The sequence below is a fragment of the Apodemus sylvaticus genome, chromosome 12 (genome assembly GCF_947179515.1).
Source record: "Apodemus sylvaticus chromosome 12, mApoSyl1.1, whole genome shotgun sequence".
Classification (NCBI taxonomy): Eukaryota; Metazoa; Chordata; class Mammalia; order Rodentia; family Muridae; genus Apodemus; species Apodemus sylvaticus.
This window is the reverse complement of record NC_067483.1, coordinates 74,057,148-74,081,866: the sequence shown is the minus strand read 5'-3', so window position 1 is coordinate 74,081,866 and position 24,719 is coordinate 74,057,148. Positions and strand designations below refer to the sequence as shown.

The following is a 24,719-nucleotide window of genomic DNA, read 5'->3' as shown; positions in this document are numbered from 1 at the left end:
AACAAAACCAAGAAACTAGGAAATCATGTATCTCATGATTAAAAAAAAAAAAAAACTGTAGAAAAGGCAGAATTCCAACATCAGAAAAAAATTGTCAGTGAGGTCCAGTTTTGCTCAATTTCTCATCCTTTAGAACCTACTCAGTGAATGTCCTTTAAAATACAGGCTGATAACTTTGTTTAAATACAGATTAGAAACATTTATTTTTCTTGAATGTGCTCTTCAAGAAAGATTCTCTAATACTGGCAACCCTTATAATCAGAAAAGAACTGTTTTTGACCAAAGTTTTTAGGTGCTAATGTGACATATACCCAATATAATTCTTGAAACATGAATGCTGTACTTTAAAAAGAATCACCACACTATATTGTCTAAGATGTAGTTTTAAATATCAAGCATTAATTATGCTCTATCCCATTGAAGATGAAGGTTCACGATTCTGTAGACTCCAGAGTAGATCACTATTACTTTTGGATCCTAATTTATGATCTTCTTTCCTTCCTTTCTTCCTTCTTTCCTTCCTCCCTCCCTCCCTCCTTTCCTTGCTTCCTTCATTCCTTTTTCGTTCTTTTTCCAAAATGTGTCTGGGGGGAGAAGTATTTTTGTATACATGTACAAATATACACTTGTGCGTGTGCGATTGTATATTTTCATGTGCACTCCATGGATATGTAAGATAACTTCCTAAGTGGCTCTTTAGATTACTTTGGGAAGAGAGTGTTCCATGTTGTGGTCTGGAGTTCTGTATCTCAGCCAGGTTGGCTGGCCAGTGTGCCCTGGGCTTTATATTTCTCTGTCTTTTTATCTCTGTACCCCAGGGCTGGAGTTGTAGGCTCATGAATGTTCAGTTTTTCCATGGAATCTGAGGATCTGAACTCTGGTCCATATACTTCCAATATGCTGTTTACCAATCCTTGGTTCTCTGCTGCATAGTCATAAATCTATCTGACTTCTAAGGAAACATGTACTTCTCCTGCTTCTCCTGCCTAGGACTCTTCCTCTATTCCTTCCCTTCGCTTCCCTTCCCTTCCCTTCCCACCCTCCTTCTTCTTTGCTCCTCTTTTGGTCATGGGACATTAGAACAGATTGCACACCCATCCCCTAGTCTTCCTGCCATTTGAACTTAGAAACTGAGCAAAGCCAGCTCCATGGAATTCTTGAGAGTTCTGCAATGCTATGCTGGTCCTTAGGAGGCACACCGCAGTGTCTGTGTAGAGATGCTTTTTGTAACGTGAGTTCTGAGTGTAAATGTGGTTTGAAAAGAAGATGAAAAGTTTTCAAAATGTGACTTCTGTGACTACACACTGCCTTAGATGTAGTGGAAAAGTATTACTTGTATAGAGAGGCTTGAGAACATTTTCTTTTCTTTTAATTTTTAGTTTTTTTTAATAGTCCAGTCTTAATCCATCCCTCCTACATGCCCCCCCCTGTAGGTTCCTCACTCAATTCTTCTTGCCCCTCCCCCCAAGGCTCAAGAGGATGTCCCTCTCCCTGGTGTCTCAAGTGTCTGGAGGGTTAGGTACATCTTCTCTCTCTGAGGCTAGAGCAGGCTGTCACGCATCACATATGTCAGACTGAGTTTTAAGTCGCCCCTCTACTCCTTCCTCTGCTTCTTGCCTTCATGTTCTTCTTCCTTGGGGTGACTGCCAGCAGAGCGTCTTTTAGAGCCTTGGTGCTGTTTGGCTTCTTCCAAAAACTTGCCCAAACCAAAAGGATGTTCCTCAAACTGAACTGGTCCTCCTCGGCCTCTCTGTCTTTGGTCTGAACTAGCAAAGGACTTCCCGGGAACAAACCAGTTGGTCTTGATCCTGGTTTGGAGGTCATCGCCATCCGTGTCCTTGTCCAGGTTTCGACTGGGTCTGTAGATACTCTGAGCCATACCTTTGCCGCCTCTCCAGGCCTGATCATAAACATTGTCAATTTTGTCTTCTCCACCTGCAAACCCACTGTCCGTACCCTGGGACTGGTTGAAGAGCCTTTGGTCATACTGAACTTCCTTGGAAGGCAGGGGCTTGGGCACACCAAGAGCAATGACTTCACTGATATCTCGGTTTTCATTCCTCTGTAGATTTGACCTCTTGCCAGGAGCTGCCCCTTGGAGTTCTTCCACTTGGATATACATGGCGGGATCTTCCACACCTGCTGTTCCTTTACAGACAGCTTCCGAGGAGGAGAGTGCATCACAGGGACAGGGCTGGGTGGTCTCTGGGGAATCTTCTTATTGATCCTGAACCTTGGAGGCTCCATAGGGTCTCTCTGCATTTCTACGATCCGAACAACCCTCTGTTTAGCTCCCGAATTGAATGCTCCTCCTCGCTGAGATGGAGTGTAGAGGAAACGCTGAGCGGGAGGCAGCTGAGAAGCTGCCGGCATGGGCTTGGCCGCAACAAGCTTCCTTGAAAAGATCTTCTCCAAGGCTCTCCTTGTCCTCTCTGTTGTTGCCTTAATGGTCTCTTCATTGGGCCTTTGCAGTTCCGGGTCCTCTGGATTCATAACCTCCTTTGGAACAAGGTCAGTATATTTGCTATAAATGACCTTGTCTTTGGGATGTCCCTGTCAAGCAATGGCGCCATAGTTGACTTTCCCTTCCTCATCCAGCTGAATGGCCAGAGCATTGGACCCTTTCTTCTGTCGCCTCATATCCAGAGGAAACTGGGGCACGTGGATTTCAGGGAAAGCACCTCCATCTCCGAAATCCTCCAGTGACCGAGGTATCCAGTCCTTCCTGGAGCCATAGGAGGGGGGCTCCCTTCCAGAGGAGTGTTCTTCCAGTCAAGTCTCACTTTCCATAAAGACATATCATTTGGAATGCTTGTACCATGATGCTCCCACAAGGTCTAGGATATGCCACCTTCCCTCCCTCTAGTGAGACACAGACACACGGATTGATGCAAAAGCTAGAGGTTTGTTTTCCCCGACTGTCAGGGTCCACCTCCAATTAGTCCTTCAAGATGACTTCCTAAGTATGTGACCTGAGAGAATAAGGCACATCTTGTCACCTCCATCCCCTGTCTGCTTCTGAGTTCTGTAAGACCCCAAAAACCAAGGGTGCCCTAGCACCCCACGCCCTGGAAGGTGACACCCAAATCACTTGCAAGAAACAGTCTCGATGCAATAACATGAGGGTTTCTTTATTCCAGAATTCTGGGTTCCACGGCCGTACACTGCACAGGGCTAGAGGACTGTGGACCACGAGTGCCAAATTGTGACAGCTTTTATAAGTTTACAACAAAGCCCGAGAATCACAAACCAATCATTTCTTAGCATGGTGCCCACGAAATGCGAGCCAATTGATTTGTACCACTCCATAGTTTTTAGGCCAATCAGTTTAAATTATTGGAACCTGCGCTCAGTGGACCAATTAGTTTCCTATTTTCTTGAATGTCTATAGCTGTGTGAACTCCTGCCTAGGGGTAATGGTGTAAGCAGTTTACAGAAGCAAGATAAGCTTAGCCCTTTTCCTCTTACCTTGTGGGGCCAGGATCACCTATTCAAGGCCTTTCTGCTAGGTCTAAACAAAGGGTGGGCTCTGGAATGTGACCTTTTATCTAGTTTCTAACAAAGCAAGATAGCATTTTAAACTTCTGACTTCTTGGGGTCATTAGAGTTAGGTTGTATTATTTTCTATCCTTTCAAGTTCATTTTCAGGATGAAACGGGATGAGATTCAGATCTGTTCAGATGGCTGCTTCTTTATGCCTCTGGGTTGCCTCTTGCTTCAGACTTGAAAAGTCAGCTCATTCTCTTCTGACCTGTCTCTCCCCTTATTAGAAGTAGGTCAACCCACTTCTTATTTTCCAGGTAGGAAGTGTCTCTTGTCCATCCTGGCCAGAGTAGACCTTACTGTGGTTGGATCACTTGCACGGGGGATACATCATGATGATCAGATCCCAGTTATATCGCTACTCAAAGGAACTTGTTCACCAAGTTGTTCTGGCCTCCCTACCCTGAAGATCTCAGGATACACATACACAGCAAAAAACCCACTGATGCAAAGTTTACCATCATGACCCAAGATACCCTGTTTTTGCTATTTTCTTTTGATGTGATGATAATCCCACCAAAGCAATTAAAGGGGGGGGGGAGTTCATTTGATGCAAATTCTAGGCGCTACAGTATATCACTTAGAGGAAGTCATGGAAACAACTCTAGGAAGCGCCCATGGCATCCACAGTCAGGAGGCAGACACAGTGAGTCTTCAGGAAGTGAGACCAGGCTAGACAGCTGCACCCAATGACTGACTTTCCAGGTGAGGCCCCCATCTAAGAGTTTCACAATCTTCCCACTCAAACTATTTGGTTTTACTGTGTGTGTTTGTGTGTGTGTGTGTGTGTGTGTTAACAGAGTGCCTTATTGGATTATCTTGTGGGAAGAAAGATAGGTTTTGATACATGATAACAGGTATTTGTTTGAGCTTATGTAGACCTTGCCATTAGAAGAACCTGCTTAGGTTGAGCTGGCTCAGACCCCAGGGGATCTCAGAATTGACAATGGCAGGAGTTGAGTCAGTTCCTGTGAAACTACCTGATCTGGGACAGGTATCCATGTCACCACTGGAGAAGACCATTGCAGTCAGTCATATAGCATGAAAATCTGGAATTCTCCATGAGAATGAGGTATCTTGATAGAGTGTTCAGTCAGTGAGCTTCCCTTCCAGGGCATTTCTTCCCACAAAGGTATTTAATCCCAGGTTCATGCTGAGTAAGGAGTATGCATTCATATCCACCATCAGATAAGACAGTTTGGATATTCAGGGACTAACTCTCCATCAAGGATTGGTGGGAGAGGCTTTGTCATAAAGAGTCCCCTGGAGAAGGCCTTCTCTTTCCCAGCCCCTCCAGATACTTGGCTCTCATTCAGAACTAAACCATGTTCTGCCCTGACTTGGCCTCTGCCTTCCCCTTCCTTCCTGGTGAGTAGATTTTCCCAAAGGAAAGCAGGGACCCCGGACCCCTGTTCCCAAGTTCCAGGGATGTCTGGGTACACAGGAGATGGGGAACCACAGCAACCCTCCCAGACTCTGCTGTTTCTCACCCAAGAAAACACAGACTGAGGACTCCCATTACAGACTGTATTCTGAATCCCCTGAGCAGCGCACTGTTGGCAGTCAGGAAACCCAGTATCGAGGCAGACACACAGCCCAGCAGGTTTGCTGGTCCATTGTGGTAGGTTTCATGACAATGATAATATACAAGGGTGACAGAGTAGAAATCAAAGAAGATCCAGCATTAGAAGTGGGCCAGGGTTATCATCCTCTTCAGAATTTGCTGCTAGTGATCTACTTCTGCCAGTCAAGTCCTGACTCCTGAAGATCCCACCACCTCTAAAAACAGTTCTACCCCATACCCAGAGACCAGGCTAATATATAAGTCTGTGGGGATGACATTTGGATCCAAGCCATGACAGAGAGAGTCTCAATGGTAGAACATGGTCCTTTTACCACCATCAGAATCCCACAAGGCTGCACGTGTCTGAGTGTAGAGCAGTGCGTATGATTTTAAGCTGCTGCAGATCAAAGCACCGGAAAGAAAATGATTTTAAAGCTGAGAACACTACACTGGGGTGTGGCTCAAGATGTGGCTCAAGATTAAAGTGCATATCTTGAATTCTCCAAGCTCCAAATCTCCAGTGTTGAAAGATGAGACAAGAAAAAGCCCCTCTGTCCCATTTTTGGAATCACATTAAAATTATTGTTTTTCAAAACCAGAATAACAATATTACCGGTACTTTCCCTCAGAAATTTCTGTGTCTGTTCTAATCCACATAATACTCAAAGGTATGTATTGATAAATGACAAGTGATTAAACAAGGTTTATCAAATTAAAGGAGGTATTCAGAATTATACTGTCAGTTGATGTCAGGCAAGATTTGTTGTATGCAGGATTTTGACTTTACTGGGTTTACCTAAAGTCATCTCCAGTCAGGTAACCTCTTAGAACATGACTATTTTCCATGAAGCTTGGCTTGGCCCAAAACAGCTGCCAGGTAATCCTCCTGCTACATCTTACCCTTCCCCAGTTCAGGTTAGCTTCTGCTTTCCTGTGTCCTGAGGTCACACCCTGGTCTTCCCAATTAAAACATTTGTTTGCCAGGCTTTTGATCAGACCTGTCTCTTGTGGACTTTGTTTATTGAGATTCATGGCAGACGATCTTTGGAGAGTCTTTGTGACCTTGATTCCCATCCCTTATCTTCAGTTGTCTGAGGTCTTGGTTGTTGTCACAGCCTTTCTAACCTCCAGCTTCTTCCTTGCCTGTAGTCATTTTAACTCAAAAACTCTCCAGGCTCCTGTGCTCCACTGTGGAGTAGACTGAATCCTTTACAACACATTTCAGTCTCTAGGGATTCTGGCTGTGAGACAAGTTTCTAGAAATTCAAGATATGTACGCACTGCCACCAAGCCTGTCTGCTGCTCCAATGACACATTTTATTATTTTCTTGTCTTATATTTCTGCCAGGTGTTGGGCTTGTGGTGACCTTGTTATCTCTCTCCATCTGGTGACATTTATACTTTCTTAGCCAAACTTACATTATAATGTCTCCTTTTTGAGTTTTCATGGGCTTAAGTCCACACACGTGGTTCCTATCTGCTTTTATAGACTTCTGGAGTTTTGTTATTAATTTGTAACAGCTTCCGTCTTGAGTCTTTGTAGCTGTTCATACATAAGTGTCTCTCCATTCTGGGTCTTTACTAGAGCAAGGACAATTTCTTCCTTAAGAATTGTAGCCTCTTCCAGGCCTAGTGCAGCACCTTGCTAATAATAGGAACTCAGTGAATGCCTGACAACTTAAATACGTTTTAATAAGGCCGATATCTGACTGTGTGACAAAGGTTATGAAATCATTAAAAGCTGGCTGTTTAAGAACTTAGCGCTAAAATTATTTTTAGAATTTTCTGTCACACTGACAGAATTATAAGCTCAATAAGATATGTTCTTTAAGGGAACTCTTTCTGAAATACCCAAAAGCCTGATGCGAAGGAACTCAGCCACCGTCGCCCTTTTCTAGTGTTACACTCTGCCTGTTTATTTGATGGGTGATTTAAACAGTTTTTGGAGAAACGGAAGAACCCAGGCAAAAGCCATCTGAGTGTTTGCTGTGATCATGGTGTGTAGAGACTTCATAGTCTTCTTTTGTTCTTTACATAGTCACTGAGATAAAATCCACTTGACAAAATTGATTATTAGAAGCCCTAGATAGTATGCACACTTTGCCCTTTGGCAAAGGGCAAATCTCTCTCTCTCTCTCTCTCTCTCTCTCTCTGTCTCTCTCTCTCCCCCCTCTGTATATGTGTTCTCTGTCTGATTTATAAGGCTGTGTTTTAATGACAACCCATAGTATATTCATTTATCATTTTATCATATATATTATCATATACATATATTTATATATCATTATCTAGACTCATATTGTAAGACCCCCCAAAACCGAGGGTGCCCCAGCACCCCACGCCTCAGAAGGCAACACCCAAATCACTCGCAAGAAGCGGTCTCGATGCAATAACATGAGGATTTCTTTATTCCAGAATTCTGAGTTCCACAGCCCTACACCGCGCAGGGTTAGAGGACTGTGGACCACGTGCAACTGAAGTCAGGGGTATTTAAAGGGGGAAAAAATCACAAGACAAGGGGTGAAGGACACAATTTACAAGGCAAGGGGTGGAGGACAAATTATGCATGGAATGGGGAAGTACAGAATGAGGAAGTCAGGCAATAGTTTATGCCTTAAGGAAGGTTAGAGATTATCTGGAGCAAACGTCCTTGGGGCATTGTATAGTTAAACATTGGAACTAGAACAGGGTGGACTATCTTTCTGAAGCTGAAAGCAGAAAAACAAGTTACTCTGTGCTGGGCTAGTTGTTTAGGGGTCTAAAAACATTGAGTTGGTGTCTCTCAATATAGCTATAGTATGAAAATCCCACCTCCCACCAAATAACAAACATCGGAAGCTAGTAAAAGTGTTTCCAGTGGATAATGCTCTAAAATGAATCTATTAAAAAAGGTGGGGGGTGGGGTGGGGTGGAAAGCCTGGCAGTGGTGGCACACACCTTTAATCCCAGCACTTGGAAGGCAGAGGCAGGCAGATTTCTGAGGTTGAGGCCAGCCTGGTCTATAGAGTGAGTTCCAGGACAGCCAGGGCTACACAGAGAAACCCTGTCTCAAAACAACAACAACAACAAAAATAATAAAATAAAATAAATAAATAAAAATTTTAAAAAAAGAAAAGAGAAAAAGAAAGAAAGAAAACAAAAGGTGGGAGAGATGGCTCAGTAGATAAGAATGTTTGCTATGTAACTATGAAGACCTGAGTTTGAATCCCAAGCACCAACATTAAAAATGCCAGGCATAGCTGTGCAGGCCTTTAAGTCTAGCACTGGGGGAATGAAAGGAGTTGGATCTGAGGAGCTTAATGACCAGCCATCTTAGGCAAGATAATGAGTTTCTGGTTTAGCAGGGGAATCTGTCTTAAAGGAACAAGGCAGAGAGCAAGAGAAGAACCCCAGATAGTCCCTGGCTTCTACATGCACACACTCAGGCATACACACTTGCCCACTTATGAACTGAGCATGCACACAACAGTCATCATAATAATGTCATAAAGTGGATTTGTAGCTACTATACAAACATTTTAGAACTTAAGGTCTTTTGTGGCAAACGATGCCATTCCTGAGGCCAAGAGAGGATTATATTTTGGGACCAGGTAACATGACTGCACACCGTAACTTATCTTAGAACTCCATATGGTTGTAGCCTATGGATAAAAAAGACATATGGAGAATTTGAAATCTAATTTTGGATTAATAATGGAAATAATGAAGCTATAGTGAAAGAATAGAAAATACAGCCTAACTCCAGCCTTCTAAGGAGCCCCAAACACTTCACATTCCAGAGTCTGCCCTTTGTTTAGAGCTAGGTAAAAAGGCCTTGAATAGGTGATCCTGGCCCCACAAGGTAACTGGAAATGAACTAAGCTTATATTGCTTCTGTAAACTGCTTATGCCATTACCCCTATCCAGGAGTTCATGCAGCTATAGACTCCAGGAAAATAGGAAACTAATTGGTCCACTGAGTGTGGCTCCAATAATTTAAACTGATTGGCCTAAAAACTATGGAGTGGTACAAATAGATTGGCTCGCATTTCGTGGGCTCTCCATGCTAAGAAATGATTGGTTTGTGATTCTTGGGCTTTGTTGTAAACTTATAAAAGCTGTCGCAATTCGGTACTTGGTGTCCACAGTCCTCTACCCCTGCGTGGTGTACAGCTGTGGAACCCAGAATACTGGAATAAAGAAATCTTCATGTTATTGCATTGAGACTGTTTCTCTCCAGTGTTATGGGTGTCCCCTTCCCAGGTGTGGGGTGCTGGGGCACCCTCGGTTTTGGGGGGGGGGTCTTACAATAGAAAATATGAATAAGCCACCAAAGTAGAATTATAGCAGCAAAGGTGCTTCTTTCTAGTATATTTTTCAAAATAGCACCTACTACATGTCTCTTTCCTCCAGGCACCCAGGTAGGTGCTTCAGTACCACGTCGTAGTTGCAGGGAATAACAACCCTCTCCTGGGCTGGGAGTAAAATTCCTTTCCTCTTTTGAGAGAATACATGGCCAATCCTCTTCTTTCTTTGTCCATGATTCTGAATATGAAGTTTTTTCTGATATCTATATATCATAAAACTTTTTATACAGAAATAGCTTTTTAACTTTTGTGCTATGATTAGAACCTTGATTAGAACCTGATTTTTAAACACAGTTATCTCAATAGATGCAGAAAAGACTTTTGACAAAATTCAGCATGCCTTCAAAATAAAAGTCCAAAAGAGTGTAGTACTGGAAGGAACATGCTTCAGCATAATAAAAGCTATGTATGGAAAACCCTCAGGCAACACCGACCTAAAAGGAGGGAAAAAAAGGAAGCTATCTCATTAAAATCAGGAATGAGACAGCCTCATCTACCACCCCCACCCATTCCTTTTCATCAGAACGCTCAAAGCACTAACTAAAGCTATAAGGCAAGAGAAGGAAATTAAAGGAATACAAATGGGAAAAGAAGTACTCAGATGTGAAACTATAAAAAATAAAATAAAAACTAATGTCAAGCGATGGGTACATTCTAAAAAGGGGGAAGAAAATGAAACTTGTTTCCAATTCCTATGCAATGGAAGCCAGCCACTATGCTGAGAGAAAGCCAGGCAGCCATATGGAGACGCTCTGTAGAGGTATTTGGCCAACAGCTTCTCATAGCTTCTAGCCAGGAACCAGCACCAGTCACCAGACCCGGGAGCAAAGAAACCTTTAGATGGTCCCAGCATGGAACTCTAGTGACAACACTAAACTCTGGCTTTCCCAGGTGTCACGTCCCATCTTTCACCATCTAGCTTATAGACCCCCAGAACCACAAGCATGAGTGAGGGTTGCCCTATGCCATTAATTTGGGGCTTTTGTTAGCATAACTAAGGATAAAGGAAACAATAGCTAACCTTCTGTGAGTGTTGAGCATGGGTTTACTACTGTTCTGATCCTAAATATTTACCATTTTGTGGCTAGAATATTTAAGCTCATTTATTATTAGCTGTAGCCATTGCATTGAGCCTGAGATGATCAGAATGCAAAATTTTCTACCTCAGATACACACTTCCTCTATAGTCCCTGCCTTCAGCTGCAATAGATAATTTTAGATCCCACATCCAAGGAATACCAAGTGATGTTTGTAGCTCTGAGCTTTATTTATTTTGGAGTAGTGTCTGGGCTCACCTATCACAAAAGCAGAATTTTCTAGGTCTTTGAAAGAGTATGCTGAGATAAATATGCATACCTTTAAAAAAAGCTATCTGTTTTACTTAGTCTATGGCCTCTGATAATGTATACTAAATAAATAAATATTTATCTCAGGGCTTCAGAGGTTTCTGATCAGCTGGTCCCATATCTATGATTTACATCTTCTAATTAGGCCCACTCTCCCCAACAATGCTACCAGTTTAAGATTCTAGCCACAGGCGAATCTGGTAAGGCTAAAATGTATTTTAACCCAATGATTTCCTCCAAACAGCTGAGCCTCTAGCACTTGATCCTGTTAGGGGGATCATAGCACTTGTCATCTTCTGGTGGCCTTTTCTGCTGTTTTTTTTTTTTTTCAATCAAGAATACTTTGCATATAGTTGAAAGTTCTTTCATTGTCCAATATGAATTTAAGGATTTTAAAAATTTATCAGAAAAAAATGATATCATGATAGGAATTTCATTAAATGTGTAACTCTCTGACTAGCAGAGAGACACGGGAATGGTAGCAACTCTGCCAGCGCACAGATGCTGCACATCTTTCTGGTCATCTGTGTCACCACAGGTTTCCTTCACCAATAGTCTATCATTTTTATGGTACAACACTCATTGGTTATATCTGCTTCTATGTATCTCATTTTATTTTTGATAATATTGTTGGAAGAATTATTTTCTTAATTTCTTTATTGCATAGTTTCTGTTAGCATGTGGAAGTCATACATAGCCTATAGCTATAGCTATTTCTATAGTTTATAGAAATTTCTGAATGCTTTGTATTTTATCTGTCCTAAAACTTTACTGAATTAGTTTATCAACTTAAATATCCTTTGATGAAGCTTAAAAGAATATTATAAGATCTTGTGCTAGTAATTAGAGATAAGTCCACTTCCTCTCGTCTGCATTGCAAACCTCCTATCTACTTTTTGGCCTACTTGCTCTGGCTAAGACTTGTAGTCTGTTTGCTGAATGAAAGTGAGGGGAGCTGACTTTCTTGTCTGATCTTCAGCCACTGATGAAGAAGTGACTCAGTTTCTTACCCGTGTGACGTCAAGCATGAGCTTAGGGTGCCTGGACTCAATTGTGCCTTATTATTCCTCGTTGATATTGTTTGCTGCAATTTCTTAATGTTCTAAAAAAGATGCTGACTTTTATCAAAACCTTTTTTTCTGCACCCACTAAAATGATCAAGTAATATATTTAAAAGTCCGTCGTTTTTTTTAATGTGCTGTAAAATGTTTATTGATTTAAGTATCTTAAGCCATCCGTGAATCTCAGAAGTAAATAGATTTGTTCGTGGTGTGTGATCTTTTTAATGTGTTGTGGGATTTTGTGTTCTATTTGTTGCTGATTTTTGCATTGAGATGAGTCAGAGAACCATCACATACTTTTCTTGGGGTGTCGTTGTCTGGTTTTTGCATCACAGTCATTCTGGCTTTAATAAAAATGAGCTTGAGAGTGTTCTCTTTTTTCCTCTGTGTTTCTGGACCAATTGAAGAAAGATTGGCAGGGACTCGTCTCTAAGCATTTGGTGGAACTTGCCAGGGAAACCATCTGGTCCCAGGCTTTTCTTTGTTGGGAAATTTTTGACTACTGATTTCATCTCCATACTCATTATCAGTCTGTTCTGACTTTTCATTTCTTCATGATTTATTCTTGTGAGGTTGTGTGTTTCTAGGAGTCAGCTGAGTTCTGGATTAACCAATGTGTTCACGCTCAGCTCTTACCTTTGTATGTCTGATACCTTGCTTCTCTCCCCCCCTTTTTAGGTTGTCTAGCTAAGGGTTTGATAGTTCTCTTTATTGTTTATCCAAAATTTGTTTTATTGACTTTTTCCTATTGTTTTTTTCAATTCTGTATTTTGTTTCTTTCTACTCCTAATCTCTGATCATGCAATCATTATCTCCAGTTTAGGTTTTTCTTGATTTTCTAATCCTTTGAGGTATAAAGTTAGGTGTTTATTTGACACACTTCTTTTGAATGTAGGTTTTTTTTTGTCACTATAATATGTGTTACAGATTGAGTCTACCTTATGCTTGGAGCCAGAAGTGTTTAGGATTTTCAAATAATTCAGAGTTTGGAATATATAATGAGATATCCTGGGCATGGGACCCAAGTCTAAACACAGAATTCATTTCTGTTTCATGTACACAAAAGCTGTGGCTAATTTCATATGGTATTTTTAGTGTAGCTGTGGTTTACTGTGACCTGTCACATAGAGTCAGGTATGGAGTTTTTCACATGTGCCACTACCATGCCGGCATCCAGAAAGTTTCAGAGTTTTGAGCATTTTAGCTTTGGGTTTTCAGACTAAGGATGCTCAACTTGCACCACTTTTCCTACACTGCACAGTGGTTTGCATGTTGTGTTGTCATTTGCATTTGTATCAAGGAACTCCTGACTTCCCCTTCTTTGACCCATTAGTTATTCAAATGTGTGCATCAGGTTTATGTGTGTTTTAATTTCTTCTAGTTTGAGATGTCTAGGTTTCTCTCAGATACTGCATAATAGGCTGATTTCCTTGAGGTAAAGAGTCTTTGTAGAATTTCAATCTATTTAATTTTGTTAAGACCTGTACTTTACAGGTGGTCTGTTTTAACTGATGCTTGACACGCTTTAGAACATGTATTCTCTGCTGTTGGGTTGAATGTTCAGGTGCCTTCAATCTATGGGCATTGTTCAAATTTGTTGTTTTGAATATTTTCTATATAGTTACTCTGTATTGGCTGGTTTTGTGTGTCAACTTGACACAGGTTAGAGTTATCACAAAGAAAGGAGCTTCAGTTGGGGGAAATGCCTCCATGAGATCCAGCTGTGGGGCATTTTCTAGGTTGGTTATCAAGAGGGGAGGGCCCATTGTGGGTGGTGCCATCCCTGGGCTGGTAGTCTTGGGTTCTTTCTGAATAGAACACCAATAGCGTATGCTCTAAGAGCAAGAATTGACAAATGGGACCTCATAAAATTACAAAGTTTCTGTAAGGCAAAGGACACCATCAAGAGGACAAATCGGCAACCAACAAATTGGGAAAAGATCTTCACCAATCCTACATCAGATAGAGGGCTAATATCCAATATATATAAAGAACTCAAAAAGTTAGACTCCAGAAAACCGAACAACCCTATTAAAAATGGGGTACAGAGTTAAACAAGGAATTCTTACCTGAAGAAATTTGGATGGCGGAGAAGCATCTTAAAAAATGCTCAACTTCATTAATCATTAGGGAAATGCAAATCAAAACAACCCTAAGATTTCATCTTACACCAGTCAGAATGGCTAAGATTAAAAATTCAGGAGACAGCAGGTGTTGGAGAGGGTGTGGAGAAAGAGGAACACTCCTCCACTGCTGGCGGGGTTGCAAATTGGTACAACCACTCTGGAAATCAGTCTGGCGGCTCCTCGGAAAACTGGGCACCTCACTTCCAGAAGATCCTGCTATACCACTCCTGGGCATATACCCAGAGGATTCCCCACCATGTAATAAGGATACATGCTCTACTATGTTCATAGCAGCCCTATTTATAATTGCCAGATGCTGGAAAGAACCCAGGTATCCCTCAACAGAAGAGTGGATGCAAAAAATGTGGTATATCTACACAATGGAGTACTATTCATTAGAAACAATGAATTCATGAAATTCTTAGGCAAATGGATGGAGCTAGAGAACATCATACTAAGTGAGGTAACCCAGACTCAAAAGGTGAATCATGGTATGCACTCACTAATAAGTGGTTATTAACCTAGAAAACTGGAATACCCAAAACATAATCCACACACCAAATGAGGTACAAGAAGAAAGGAGGAGTGGCCCCTGGTTCTGGAAAGAGTCAGTGAAACAGTATTTGGCAAAACCAGAACGGGGCAGTGGGAAGGGGTGGGTGGGAGGACAGGGGAAAAGAAGGGGGCTTACGGGACTTTCGGGGAGTAGGGGGCTAGAAAAGGGGAAATCATTTGAAATGTAAATAAATTATATCGAATAAAAAAAAAAGAAAAAAAAAAAAAGAAAGTAAGTTGAGCAAGCCAGGGGAAGCAAGTCAGAAAGTAACATCCCTCCATGGCCTCTGCATCAGTTCCTGCTTCCTGACCTGCTTGAGTTCCAGTCCTGACTTCCTTTGGTGATGGACAGCAATGTAACTGAATGTAAACTGAATGAACCCTTTCCTCCCCAACTTGCTTTTTGGTCATGATGTTTGTGTGGGAATAGAAACCCTGACTTGGTTTCCTTTCAGGGAAACCAAAATTCAGCATGATGTTTGTGTGGGAATAGAAACTATGCTGGTAATTGGTACCAGCATAGTGGGGTATTCCTGTGACAACCTGGCCAAGTTTTGGGGAGAACTGTGGAAGGACTTTGAAACTTTGGGCTAGAAGATCAATTTGGTGTTAAGAGCTCTGTGAGATATTGTATAGGAGCTTGGAAGATAGTGTTGAGAACAGTGCAGAAGATGGAGGCCTGACTTGTGGAATTTCAGAGGGAAGATTAAAGACTCTTATCAGGGCCATTGCTATTTTGATTGTGAAGATTCTGTGGTTTTGGTTAGCTGGGCTGAAGAATTACTGTAATTAACAAGATACCAGAACTACTAAAGCAAAAAGTTTGTATTACTGGGACGATTGATGCTGGTTAGCTGAAGCTAAGAAATTAGTGGTGATTAAGAAGAGGCCAGCATCACTGAGGTGAAATCTTCTGGGAAGTGTTTTCTGAGAACATAAAGGTTGTGCTCCAGAGATAGCCAAGGTTGTACCTTGTGCTGTGGCTGGACTTGGTAATGTGTAAGAGTCACCTGACTAAGACACTGTCTATTGGTCAAGAGAGAAAATGGACATCTTCTGCTGTTGTCATATGACTATTTATTCTTTCTCTGACACCAGTGTTTGTTCTGGCTGTTTGGGTTCTCTGATATTGCAACATATACTACACATACACACATACACACACACACACAAACGTGTGTGTGTGTGTGTACCTGTATATATACCTGTGTATATTACATATAAAGATAATTTACATATATAAATATATCAATTATACATATTTATGTATAATACAATTATATATATAATTGTTCTATATTTATTACATGTTGACCCTTTTATTTCTCTGTAATTTCCTCTTTGTTTCTCTTGGATAGTCCATGTTTTGCTTTATGCCACCAAATCCAACTCTGCTCACTTTTGTAAGCATGCTCTTTTGAGGCATTCATCTTATTTGAGATCATTTAGGCTTTTCCTCAATCCAGGTTTCACTTCCTTTTCTACACATGGGGATTTTCCCAGCCCTCAGTTCTCTGAATAAAGCCTTTGGTCACTTTCCTCTTTTCTTTTTAAGACTCTAAAGACATACATTGAATGGTACCTCATAAGCACCTAAAGTCATCTTTATTATTTTTTCCTTTTTTCTGCTCTCTTTGGATAATTGGAAATGTTCTGTGTTCAACTTGAATAATTATTTCCTCTGCCTACTACAGTCTGCTTTTAAACACTCCTATCATTTTTAAATTCATTTACTGCATTCTCTTTCAAGATTTCTGTTTTGAATGTTTTCTACCTCTGTCCTTTGTCCATCCAATGCTGGTCTCTTATTAATCATGACCAAGATTGCTTTCTTCCAATAAAGTAAAAGCTTTACTTGCACAGATTCCTAATTCAGATGTATCACCATGCAAATAGACCTGATAGTGTTTGCTCCTTCCACCAAAAAGCTTCGCAAACCAACCTCTGTTGTCTTCACTGCTCTTAGTAGTATTTTCTAAGTTCCAACAAAGTATAATAGGCTCTTGACACTCAATGGTTTTTCTAACTCTCCCCAAACCTCCATCTTCTTCCAATACAATTCCAAGACAGAAAAACCATGTGGTCAGGTCCATTACAGCAAGTTCAATCACTGCTATCAATTTCCATTCTAGTTTGCTTTTCTATTATAACAAAGCACTAGCCAATGGTAGCTTTGTGGAGAAAAGGGTTAATTTGGCTTCTGCCTTATCCAGAAAGAAAAGAAAAGGCAGCAACTCAACACAGGTAGGTGTGGATAGAGAGCATGGAGGAAGGCTATTTACTAGCTTATTCCAGGCTTATGTTCACATGTCTTTATTATATAATCCAGGCCTGTTTGCCTGGGGTGGGGTGGTGTGACGGTGTCAGGAGAGCATGAAGACCCAAGTTCAGATCCCCAGCACCCACATAAAAAGCTGAGTGCAGTGGAATGCACACGTAATCCTAGGAGGTGGAGACAGATGCCTAGAGCACGCTGGCCAGCCAGTCTATCTGAATCAGCGAAGGGAAGATGCAGGGAGAAATGGCACCTCACATCGCACAGTAAGAGTGATTCGCTATAACCAAGGCTAACCTCTGGCTTCCACGAGCACTGCATGTGAATGTGTAGTAGGGGAAACTGGGAGAACAAGAAAGGGTAAAGGAGCAAAACAAGAGGAGAAAGGTATATAATTTTCTCATATGAAGGGGTTAGATTTAACTTCACATAGGCACATGCACACTCACACACTCACTTGTATTCCACACTCTCACATACTCAGGCACACTCACAGGCACTCACACACAGAGATTCTCTCTGTCACACACACAGATACACTCACACATTCACTTTTACCCCCACACTCACGCACTCAGACACACATACGCACTCATACACAGAGACACACACATACTCTCCCCCCCACCCCCACACTACACAAAAGCAGAAGGCAAACTTGGCTGGCAGGAGGTAGGGGCCAGCAGAGGGCAGGCAAGGGCAAGGGTAGCTGGTGGAGAGCAATCATGAGCAAACTACAATGATTTATCTGCACGAAACATGTTTGAAAAATGATGAAAGCCATCATTTCATGCTAATTAAAATTAATATGATAATGAAGGACCACACAAAGAGTGTGTATCAATGTGTATAAATGTAACAGTGAGCTTGAGGCACAGTAGAAAAGCCAGTGGTCATTAGAAATGGTTCAGCATATTAGGGAAAAAAGAAAAAGTCAAATTGACTGAGAGGAAGAATGATACAAATGCTGTGGTGTCAGGTGACCAGCACAGCTAGGCTACCCGGGAGCCATATCTTAACTCACAGTTGATGAGAATCCATTTGATGGTTTCAAGCATGGACTTGCTTGATTTGATTGGTACCTTTAAAAGATGAGGATATACAGTGTGAACAGTGGGATGATGGACTTAAGCGAATCCAGAAACTTATTTAGAATCCATTGCAAAAACCAAGAAAGGGAATAATTAATAGTGATTCGGGATAGAGTGATAGTCACCATCAGACAGAAACAGGCAGATATTAGATAATTTTAGGTAGCAGAGCCTCCTGCTGTATTAACACGAGGGAGTAAGGAGTGGGTGGAGCCCTGGTTATGAGGGAGTGACGAGTGAACGTCTGATTCCCACGGAAGCACTGTGGAAAGGGCGGTGCTAACAAAGATGGCGACGGCTGAGTGCCTGTTAGAGGACATGACAAGAATATCCTTTGTTGTCACTGTGACATACTAGACAGAAACAAGATAGGAAAGATTCCTTTTGGTTCATGATTCCAGGAAGTTCAGTCCATGGTTGCTTGGCCCCGGGAGGAGGGAATGCATGATGTGTAAGTGCTTCTTACAGGAAGCAGAGATGGAGAAGGGCCTCTCAGACCCAACAGATCCTTCAAGGACACACCCCTAGATAGCTATACACTCCAGCTAGCCTCCACCCCTCAAATATTCAAAACAAGAACCAGTGGGAGACATTTTATACTGACATCATAACGGTCAAATACACACAGTCATTAAAGGCATGCCATCAGATACCACATGAGTACACCGTGAAAATTGCTGCAATTAGCTAACTGTAGATACATGTGCTAGCGCACTCATTAAGGGATATGAAGAGGTTAAGGAAGATTGAAAAATGTACCCAAGGGTGTTCGGTTAAGAGGATCCACTATTAGATATCAGGTTGTCTAGCTGAAACCACTCCCCCCCTCCCCCTACACACACACATTTAAATGGTCTGTGTTTGTCCTGTAGGTTTTCACCCTGGATTTGCTGCTCCCAGCTGTTCTATTAATGAATGAAACACTCTGTAATTAGGATGGAGTGAGTTATTAATCAGCTGTGTTCAATTAAACTCCCCAAAATTGGCTCTACACAAATTAATAATTGATTCCACGTAAGGTCTTTGTGGGCAAAGAAGAAGCAGACTCTGCCATCAAGGGATTGTTATACATAAGACAACTGAACAGGAAAGAAATGTTGCAAGGGGGAGGGGGAGGGGAAGGGAGAGGGGAAGAGGGAGGGAGAAGAAGAGGGAGAGGGAAAAGGAGAGGGAGAGGGAGAGGGAGAGGGAGAGGGAGAGAGAGAGGGAGAGAGAGTGGGAGAGGGAGAGAGGGCCCCTGACAGGAGTCGTCTGCCAGGCAGATGGGTTTGAACTGGTTGCTGAAGGATGGACCAGAGGTTGTAGGGGGAAAAGTACTGCAAACTAAAGGTTCAGCCTGGCAGAAGGCAAAAGGTGAGGGGTGGCCAGTGTGTGGGAGAGCAACAAGAGACCCTGAAGACAGCCATGCGCTGTGTGTGCTGCTGCTGTGTGGGCAGCCTAGCTGGCCTTTTCTAACCTGTTGTTTTCTTTTCCACCATATGGTGGTCAAATCATCTTTCTAAAAGGCTCATCATAAGATCGAAAAGCCAATGAATTTGTAGTTCTGAATATGGTTTCTAGCTCATAGAGAGTATCATGTGTTACCCATGGATGGTCATGGGGGAAAAGGAAGTCAAAATGTTGGAATCGAGGTTTTGAGTGCATGCTAAAGAGTTTTCCCCTTTACACTGGAGGCTGCAGAGATCTGCCAAAGGTTTTTAAACATCAAAATGATCTGGAAAGAAATTTCAAAGATAAATCTATTTTACTCAGAAAAACAGCAAAGCAGGTGACCAGTTTAAAGGCTGTCACTTTTCCTCAGGTTGAAAACTTTCCCAAGATTTTAAAAACGTAATTTGCTCTATATTTTCATTAATTCATTTTACATAAATCAAATGAGTCAAAGAGTGATTTATCGTGGTGCCTAAGGAAGTGGATAGATGCTTCCAATGAGGGAAATGTCTTCAGTTTTCTTGAACACTTCCACGGTGGGATTTGTGTAATGGAGAAAATAGCACACTCAACTTCATGAACTCATCAAATAAGACAAATACATGTGCAGAAATTTTTTTTGTGAACAATATCTTTCAAATTTCTGGCAAAGGTTTCTTAGCCAACTAATTTTGCTTTGGAATATGTAGATAACAACTCTTCATTTCCACAACAGTATTAAGATGTTGGGAATCTAATTTGTAAGGTGAAGTCACAAATCACTGACTAAAATCATTCTGGCTCTTTTATAGCTTTTATGAATTGGTGGTGTCTCTAGAGCAGTGACTTCCCAGCAATTTGCTATCTTAAGTTCATGTTAAAAATTTATTACTTAATATCTTTTTTCTTTTAAACACTTTTCTCTTCACTTATCACTGTGGAATGGTATAAAGGTGTTTAGTTTGTCCCTGCCACAGTTATTGAGGCACTGGTGCACAGATGTGTGCTATTGGGAGATGGAGGAGCTTTTGCAAGGTGGAGTCTCTTGGGAGGTCAGCATGTCAGGAGTCCCCTTGAGGGGACCATTGGACTTTAGGCCCATTTCATGCTCTCTTGTTTTCAGGCCGGGAGGTGAGTTGTTCTGATTCACTGTCTACTAGCTTCATTGCCATCTGGTGCTCTACCCAAAAGCCTGAAAACCTCCTGTCTAACTGATCATGAATTAGAACCTCTAAATGCAAGCACGATGATAGCTGTTTTCCTTATGAGTCGAGCATCTTATCCAGATAGAAAGACTAATGCAGAGGTCATTAGGCCATTGTAGCTATAACTCAGTGGAGCCTGTGAACTCAACTGGAGCCTGTGGTCACTCATGCCCTGGGTGCTCCTCATGCAACTCCTTGGGTTCTAACAGGAAGGTTCTTATAAAATAACCATTCACTGTTCTATCTGTTGGTGCTCTCAGTCTAAGTAATGCCTTGCTTGTTCATGTCGACGGCTACCACCTGCCACGATGATGAAGCTGGGAACTTGCCCTCTATCAGAATCACACTCTTAACCCCTAACTAGGAGCTAAATAAACCTTTTCTCATGAGAGATCACAGGCATTGCATTATAATAACGCAAAACTAATATATCTGCTCTGCTGTTATTGCAGTAAGTTAATAGCCTCCACTTCATCACCCTGAGTCTGTACATCTGATCATAAAACAATTGACATATCAATATGGGGTTTTGGATCTATATTTTCTGTCCCTTTCTAGAATGTTTTGCCACCAGTGTAGAAAAATTTAGCTCAGATGAAACTTCTTTAAATCTTGATGAGGGTCTCCAGCAGCGGTTCTACATGTGGTGGCTTGCACAAAACGAAGCAGGGCAACTTCTGCTCTAGCTTTTCTGAGGCTGTCCTTGTCGGGGACTAAGGATGCTGATGGCCATGACATCCCTCAGGTACGTTTAGAAGCACTAAACGTGTACGTCCTCGCTTAAAAGTTTTGTTTTTTCATCGTGAGGCATGGCTCAAAGTGATGAGTTTGTTCTAGTCCACATCTGTGGTGTGCTGGTAAATGTTACCAGCAGTGCAAGAGGGCCAGGAGAGAGAGAGAGAGAGAGAGAGAGAGAATGCTAGATTGTTGTGCTCACTGAGTAATTATTAGTGTTAGCACTTAAATAAATGTTCAGCATCCTTAGTTATCAGGGAAATACAGATCAAAACAACTCTGAGATTCTACCTCACACCAGTCAGAATGGCTAACATCAAAAACTCAGGTGAGAGTAGATGCTGGTGAGGATGTGGAGAAAGAGGAACATTCCTCTATTACTAGTGGGATTGCAAACTGATACAACCACTCTGAAAATCAATCTGGGGGTTCCTCAGAAAATTGGAAATAGATCTACCTGAAGACCCAGCTATACCACTCCTAGGCATATACCTAAAAGATGCCCCACCATGCCACAAGGACACATGCCCCACTATGTCCATAGCAGCCAGAAGCTGGAAATAACCAGATATCCCTCAACTGAGGAATGGATACAGAAAATGTGATTCATTTACACAATGGAATACTATTCAGCTATTAAAAAATATAGATTTCATGAATTTTTCAAGCAAATGGATTCATGAAATCTTTGCTTTTTGGTTTTTTCGAGACAGGGTTTCTCTGTGTAGCCCTGGCTGTCCTGGAACTCACTCTGTAGACCAGGCTGGCCTTGAACTCAGAAATCCGCCTGCCTCTGCCTCCCAGAGTGCTGGGATTACAGGCATGCGCCCACCACCACCCGGCTCGTTGGCTCATTTCTAAAACACTGTTGGAGAGTGATCTGGACTGAGTGATTACCCAGCCTCATTTCCCTGGGTTGCCTGTGCTGCTGTAGGTCTCTACCTTTCTAGATGATGCAGGGCAGATGGGGGAAGAAGGGAGGGGTGACAGTGATCAGAGCTGCAGACCTCAGGGACATCCCATGCCGCTCGGAAGAAGGCCAAAAGGTTCCACAGTTGGGAAGCTCGGGGACAGTGCTCAGCCACATCCATGCTCTTAATGGTGAGACAGTTAAGAACACCGGACCCAGGGCCCCAGGGCCCAGCCTTTCATCTATTCTCCTTGTTGATCTGAACCGAGAACAGTTCCAGGAGGCAGCGAGTGTGGTTCAGGTCAGAGAAAGCATGCAGGGAAGGTCATTTGCTTACAAGACCTTTCAGTAGAATCCCATTAATAATTTCCTCCTAAGGAAGTCTGGGAGCTGAATCAGCTTGCGGGTTCCTCTTAAAACACAGGCTCTGTCCACTGCATTGCTAGTGAGAGGCCCACTGGAAATACTTCTCTTTGTTTCTAAGGAGTAGTCTGAAGGAAGGCTCAGAATCTTTTCATCTGTGACCAGCAGCATGTCTAAGGGCGTGGCTTTCTTCAGTGCCATCACCTCGCCTAATCACTTTCTAAATTCCACCCGTGACTTGGTGGTCCCCGCAGTATTTGAGCGTGTGCACAAAGCACTCTGATCATCCGAGCTGCATCTATCTCCAGATAAAATTAGGATGTTCTTTTATTGTTGTTAAATGAACAATGAAGATGAGAATCTGGTGAGGGAAATTGTTACCTTTCCCCCAGAAACATAAATACAACTTTTGAATCCCATTTCAGAGAAGTATAAACTCTGGTCTATGTCACTGATAAAAGGTCATTGAACTAAAGGCAATTCTGAGTTTACTTGCAAAAGCTTGCCACTTGCATATTGGGTCTATGTGACTAAACATACATCAAGCATGTGGCTTTTTCTCTGGGATTTGTGTTTTATAAACTCAAAATATATATTTTTAAATATTCTTTGTAGAGGAGTCTCTGTTTAATGAACTATAGAACATTTACTCCGGATCCCATTCTGGCTGTCAGAGAACATGACCATTGTCATCTATACAGATTCCCAGACGCTTGGACTTAGAAAGCCTGTGCTGACCTCTCTCTCTTCCTGATGTCTATGTCATCTGTGATTGATCTCCTTCCCTGGCAGGGGTCGTTGACCATCCACTTACAGAATAATAAGTAAGAGTTTAGAAAAATCCAGACAATTGTTTGTTAGTTTGGGTGGGGTGCTTGGAAATATCTCTGGAACCAAAGCATGTTTAAGCTTTTGAACAATAAAGAAGGCTGCTATGAGCACATATCCAAATATTGTTTTCTTTTTTCCTAAATCATGTACTCACTGAGAGGTCTAAGAACAACTAGCTAACACGTGTAAGTAACAGATGCAAACAGACCAGCAGTTGGAAATGTGCTAAACACTTGTACAATAATCTGATCCGTACACAGAGGGGAGGTAAGGCATAAAAATCAAGGGTCCATTTTGTGGGTGTGCAAGTGTGCCATCTGCTGGCCATATTGGGGAAAAGCACAGAGACTTGTTACAACACCCATTCTTTCTTTACCCGAAAGTATTTGTCATTCATCTTCTATGTGCCATATACAATCAAGTGTGATACTGATGTCTGATGCATTTTTGTGTGTTCAAGATGTTGCACCAAAATATAGTATATAAAGAACAAAAATGACAGAAAATTACAAAACAATTATATTTTTAAAAGAATTTTTGATACTTACTTGAACCAATTAAATGAGCTTAATGTGCTCATTGATATAAGGTATTTTAGAACTGGGGAGCAATGAATAATTTTTTTTACTTTAGCACATTTATTTTAGAAAAAACCCTGAAGCTTCAAGACATTAACAATGTAAGAAAAACTGGAGAAAAAGGATAGTAAAAAAAAAAAATTGAGATTCATTTCTAGTGCATTTGTTAGATGTGTGTGTATTTTGTCTTTATTTGTTTTTGTTATGAGCAGTGGTCACCAATTTGATGTAGAAGGGCTCATTTATACTACTTATGTAATTATTCAAATTAATTCTCATAGAAGGTAAAGGCTGAGAATACCAGACAGTGAACTGAAGGACAAACATGCAGATCTTAGACCTTTGGATCTTGGGAAAGGGGATCCTAGACCTCCGCAGGATTTAAGAGTAAGAGTCCTGGTTAGAACCTGATACAGTTCAGAAGACCACAGACACAAGAGGGTTGTGGCATGCCAGGCGTGGCTGAAGAGGCAGTAGATAAAATGCCCGATCCTGACAGACCCGAGCATTAGCAGGGAAACTGCAGAGTCACCTCATGTGGGGATGCTTGTTCTGTTTTCATGAGTCATGAGTACTCAGGCATTGGGGGAGAGGAAGGGCAGCTTTTGCACCATCGCAGGATTTCCCCAGCAATGGTGAGGCTCCAGAGAGCCCACCCCAGCAGGAATGGTGCGGATGAGTTTGTCTGGGGAGTCACCCTCGGGAAGACTGCATGGCTGTTTTAACTAGAGCGGTCAGGCAGCGTCTACGCTTTTTCCCATGATGCCTAGGGAGGCTCAA

The 24,719-nt window shown here is 41.9% G+C and overlaps 1 pseudogene; it reads right to left on the bottom strand.

Moving 5' to 3' along the window:
* Positions 1–1,594: 1,594 nt before the first annotated feature.
* LOC127697070 (SNW domain-containing protein 1-like) lies at positions 1,595–22,731 on the bottom strand (annotated as a pseudogene).
* Between the last annotated feature and the right edge of the window lie 1,988 nt (positions 22,732–24,719).